This window comes from Amblyomma americanum, chromosome 1 (genome assembly GCF_052857255.1).
Source record: "Amblyomma americanum isolate KBUSLIRL-KWMA chromosome 1, ASM5285725v1, whole genome shotgun sequence".
NCBI classification, from domain to species: domain Eukaryota; kingdom Metazoa; phylum Arthropoda; class Arachnida; order Ixodida; family Ixodidae; genus Amblyomma; species Amblyomma americanum.
In genome coordinates, this window is record NC_135497.1 from 79,233,092 (window position 1) to 79,238,756 (window position 5,665).

Consider the following 5,665-nt stretch of genomic DNA (forward strand, 5'->3'; position numbering starts at 1 on the left):
TGCTCCTCAACCTGTTATACGTGGGCTGGCCGTTTTGCCGGCTGTCTTCAGTTTTCACGTGGTTATATCCGACGTCGGATAAAGAAAGCCGAAATATTGCAGCATGTGCTACATTCTTTTTAGATGACGAAGACGTCTTCGAGGAAGAAATCACGTGCAATGCTGGCGTGGCACCTCGTGTACCTCGCATGTAGTCTTTGCAAGAAGTAACTAGGCTGCATGATTTGCTATTCACGATCGTATACGGAATCTCTCAATTACAGCTTCCCTAAAGATCGAAAGGCCTTGAGAGCTGTTGCGAACACGGCTTCTCCCGGCCTTACACAGATTTAGAGCTCGTCCTGCAATATAGTTACTTTTGGCAAAAACGGTACCTGCCGCACGCTTGAAAACACGCAACTACCAGAGCTGGGCAATGTCGTGACTGCAAAGGAGTTTTCCTCTACGCAGGAAACCTAACTTGAAATTTTCCAAGTATTTAAATTAAGACGCATCCTACGTCGCACCTCATTAACCGCGGACGTCGCTGTAGGCACGTGGCTAAAGTCACGTCCAACGTACTCCCGGGCCGTCCCGGCATACTGCTTGCTACGCGCTCTTCCCTGACGCGCTACATTTGTGACTTTCGAGGAGCTGCAAATAGAAGGTCGCTCATTCTTAGGTGCACGTCCGCACTCCCACATGTGTCAAAGGTTGCGTCTTCACGGCCTGTTCTGCGCGGCGAGCACAGCTGTCACTCGCACCACGTTACATGCACGCAAAGGCGGCAAGCGACGCCACGTACTCCAGAAGATATGAATTCGCTGGATGCCTTCGCTTCACACTTGGTTAACAGTCTAGTAATCTGTTATCTCGATCGGCTAATAATTTAAGCAACCTATCACCAGAATCTGCGCCGCCTGCGATTCTGCACCGACCTCTGAAGTCTGAAGTGCATACTGGGGCCGTATCCGGCACAACACGTCCGCATCTCACCGTAATCAGCAATAAATGTTATGCTTGCATTTCCTTACTGGCAGACAGAGCAGATAGGATGTTCATCATTTGAATTTTATATTATACATCACAGCCATGGCAAAAAGCATGTAAAATCTAATTGAGGCGCTGGTACAGCGGCGATGACCAGGCCGGCGAGCCTACCGAGGCGAAGACGTGCTCCACTGCAATGCACGGGGGAGCAACCGGAAAGCCGTAGGCGTGAACGATCCGCTTCCGGGCTAATAATATAGGCGTTTGGCGAAGACTAGGCAAGCGCCCAGCACGCAGATTTGTCTTCTCTCGAAAGTTCGCATAGATGGAGGTTAAAACCTCGCGGGTCCGAGGGTACCGCGAGCCGAACGGCAACTTTGACTGGGGAACGCCGCGAGGAAAGCTTCGACGTTCATGAAGCGGACTTCGGCACATGGCAAAAAGTCACATATGTGCCTCATGTTCGCATTGAAATAGCCAGGAGTAATTTAGTTCGCACGCGCTGCAACCCAACGAACGACACGGTGTTTGTCATGCGCGTAGCAGCACAAGCAGCTTATTGCTGCCGCACTCGGAGTGTGCGCACTGAACGCCAACTGCCCTATTCCGGACAGTGGGTAGACAAGGTTTAAGCAGTGGGCGCGCGACCCGCACTTATGTATGCAATCGCGCAGGGACCCCGGAACAGGGAGACGGGGGGGGGGGGGGGGGGGAGGGGCGCCCCCCCCCCCCCCCCCCCCAGTCTCCAATTGCTTGCACTTGGGTCAGATTTCTGACAATCGAAACACTTCCGTTCTAGGACTCTCTGAATGCAAAACACAGTAGGGCTGAGCTACTTGGCTTCGTAGCCAGTTGTAAAGCATTTCGTATATGAGTAACCTAAACCAGCCATGTCTTTACAGAAATCGACTGTTCGACCCGTGCATATGATCATGCATGATTAGCAGAATTTAAACAAACTGTGCACAAACTTTTTAATGCAATTGATCACTCCTCGTGCGTAAAGCTTCTCATCTATAAAGCTACCCATTTCAATTCGTTTCCTATTGCCGTGAATATATTTGCCCCGTTTGTTCGTTCGCACTCAAAACCACCGGCTCGCGGCTTTATCATTTTGTTTTGTAATGCAAGACGCGACAAGGCTCGCCTCCATTGATCGTGATGTGCAAATGCTTCCTCAATTTTCCAGATTGTTGTAGTTGCTTTTGGTTCTTTACCTCGAAGTTCCCGGCCAGCTTTAAATTGATCGCGGCCAAGAAGTGCAGGCATTCGGTTCGACGACTGCCGAGCACGCTTGTGGCTATCGCCGCCGCCGAGTCATTCAGTTCTTAGTGGGTGCGAGTCAGCTTCTTAAACAGTTTCTTTTGGAAGCCTTTTCGTTGTCTTCCTGACTTCCGGAGTGTCGTCACCACAGCGTGACAGTTTGCATCAACCTTTCAACATTGAAAAATAAGATATAGAATTTTTTATGTAAATGAGCTATAACTAAATAAATAAATAATAAAATAAACTCGAAGTCTTGCAACCCCCCCCCCCCCCCACACACACACACTCAAAAAAAAGTTCCGGAGTCCCCGGTCGTGTCACCTAGAATTTGCCCAGTTAGTACCAATGGTGGACGGAAACACACCGCCGTACCTGCAGAGGCGTTCCATTCGGGGAATTTTCCTTTTTTGGGAATTTTGAAGTGCAACATTTGGCGAAAGGGTAGTTTTTACGGAGTTTCAGGGAATTTTAACTTCCGAAATTCTCTCACTTGATTTGTGGAGTTTTCAAGTTGCTGCGGGGACAAAAGGGCCTGAAAGGGATTCTTGGTCTTGGCTATCCGAACAAACACAGAACCTCCTCAAAATCTCTCAAAATAACCCATCGGGACATTTGGAATCTCCTCTTAAATGATCTAAGACAGGCTAGATGTATGCAGAAAAAATTCAAGCGAAGAATGCATAGGCTGGCGGACCAGCGCTGGTAGTCCTTCTGTCAGCACTTGGATCCCCGCAAGCCCATGTCCCTCATCTGGCGGACTGTGCGGGGCCTTCGTATGCTTGCACAGCAAAGACAACCATTCTATGCGTTGGCTGCCTATCAAGATCGTCAGCAGATTGAGGTAGCAACTGACTTTTGCATGAAAATTGCGGGTGTAACGACTACCTCGAGTTCCCAGCATGTTCCTCCGTGCCTCACGGGAATAAGCTATGAATGTCATTTTTTTTTCTCGCGAGGAACTCGACGCTGCTCTTGCGGGATGTAGGCGTTCGTCTTCACCAGGGCCAGATTGAATCCTCTATGCTGCGCTGTCCCACCTTGGCCACGACGCGCGAGAGCTCCACAAACATTATAACAACTTTTGGCTCGACGGTGTTGTTCCTCACGAATGGAAATCCAGTCGGCTGATACCCCTACTAAAGCTGGGGAAATCTCCGCTCGAGCTCACATCGTACAGGCCAATAGCCTTGGACATTTGCGCGGGTAAGGTCATGGCGAGAATGCTTTTGACGCGCCTTGAGTGAATAATAATAATAATAATAATAATAATAATAATAATAATAATAATAATAATAATAATAATAATAATAATAATAATAATAATAATAATAATAATAATAATAATAATAATTGGTTTTGGGGGAAGGAAATGGCGCAGTATCTGTCTCATATATCGTTGCACACCCGAAGCGTGCCGTAAGGGAAGGGATAACGGAGGAAGTGAAAGAAGAAAGGAAGGAAGATGTGCGGCAGTGGAGGGCTCCGGAATAATTTCGACCACCTGGGGATCTTTAACGTGCACTGACATCGCACAGCACACGGGCGCCTTAGCGTTTTTCCTCCATAAAAACAGCCGCCGCGGTCGGGTTCGAACCCGGGAGCTCCGGATCAGTAGTTGAGCGCCCTAACCACTGAGCCACCGCGGCGGGTCGCCTTGAGTGGTATCTCGAGCACTATAAAATATACCCCCAATGCAATGGTCGGTTTTCGGCGGTGTCGCTCTCTGCTGATAACGCCGTTGATCTCGTATCCATGGGTCAGCAACAGAAGCGAATGAAACGTTTGTACGTGGCACTCTTTCTTGATGCGAAAGGTGCCTACGGCAACGTGGCCCATGAAGCCATGTTTGATGCGCTGGAAACTGTGGGCATCGGTGGTCGGATGGTTCTGTGGATAGAGAGCTATTTGGCCAAAAATCCATTTTTTTAATCCAATGTGAAGATGGCCCGACACCTGAGCATTATACCTACCATGGCGTGCCCCAAGGCGGTGTTCTTAGCCCTACTTTGTTTAGTCTAGCACTCATCGCCCTCCCAGAGAACCTCCCTAACACCGCCCAGATATCTGTGTACACCGATGACATCTGCATTTGGGCTTCCTCTGTGACGCGTCTCCAGGTGCGTGCAAGGCTTCAGCGGGCAGTAACGATAACTTCTTCCCATCTCCAGAAGCAAGGTCTCAGCGTTTCACTGGTAAAGTGCGCGATAGTGGCATTTACACGCAAATTTATGACTCCATATCCGGTATGCATCGACGGTCACATAGCTTCTTACTGCAAATCTCATCGTTTCTTAGGGATTCTGATAGACCGCAATCTCTCATGGAGCCCGCATTGCACCCTTCTAAAAAAACAACATCTATCGCTCACTTACTCCGATTTCTAGGCGAAAAATCATGGGACTCTTCAGTTCAGTCAATGCTGGAGTTGTACAGAACATTATTTCTGGAATTCTTGCGGTACAGTACACTCGTACTTAAAAACAGGTGCAAGACTAATTTGCGTGCCCTGCAGACAGTTCAGGGTCAGGCCCTTCGCACATGCCTGGGTCTCCCTAGGAGCGCATCAACACTCGGAAGCACTGCACTCACCAAAGACCATCCGATTTCGACGTATATTGCCCTAGACTCCTTGTGGATGCACATACGTTATGTTTCAAGGATTCCACAGCATCACCTTGCACCTGTGCCTCTGCAGAGACCACATTCTGCACTTGCAAAGGTAATAGCAATGCAACAGTCGTCCATCCCAAAATGGTTCACCCAGGCAGCACGACCTCCCTCACCATGCACTGCGGTGTCTGCGGCTCCCATGTGTGCGCCTTGCTATTCCGGGGATAGCGAAGAAATCAAATTTATCAACGCCAGCCTTAAGCAACCGACGCTCTTCATTCTACACTTTGAATATTGGGGCCGTACTCGCGTCTACACGGACGGCTCGGTAACCTCTATTAGTTCTTCTTGCGCCGTGGTCGTTCCTGCAAGACAGACCAAAATTAACCAACTAATTTCGAATAGGACTACCCCTATTGGAGCATAATTGGCCGCACTTCTTGCGGCGGTAAAGTACATCTCTCAATAATCGCCTCAAAAATTAGCTCTTTTCTGTGATTCTAAACGTGCCCTATAGTGTCTTCAATCTGCCTTGAGCCATATCAGTCATTAGCAATTTGTAGCGGAGGTACGTACATCTGCACCGCCAAGCAGGCAATAGAAGATGGCCGCGAAATCATCTTCCAGTCGGTCATAGTGGCATTGTTGGCAACGCCTTAGCTGACGATGCTGCGCGATCGGCTCAAGATACAACCAACATTGTCCGCATACCACTAACAAGAGCTGACGCAGCAAGACACCTTCAGCTGCTCGCCCGAAACGTGACTGTACAGTCGTGGTCTACCACTGGAAGCTGGACACCCCGCTCGCACCCCTTCGA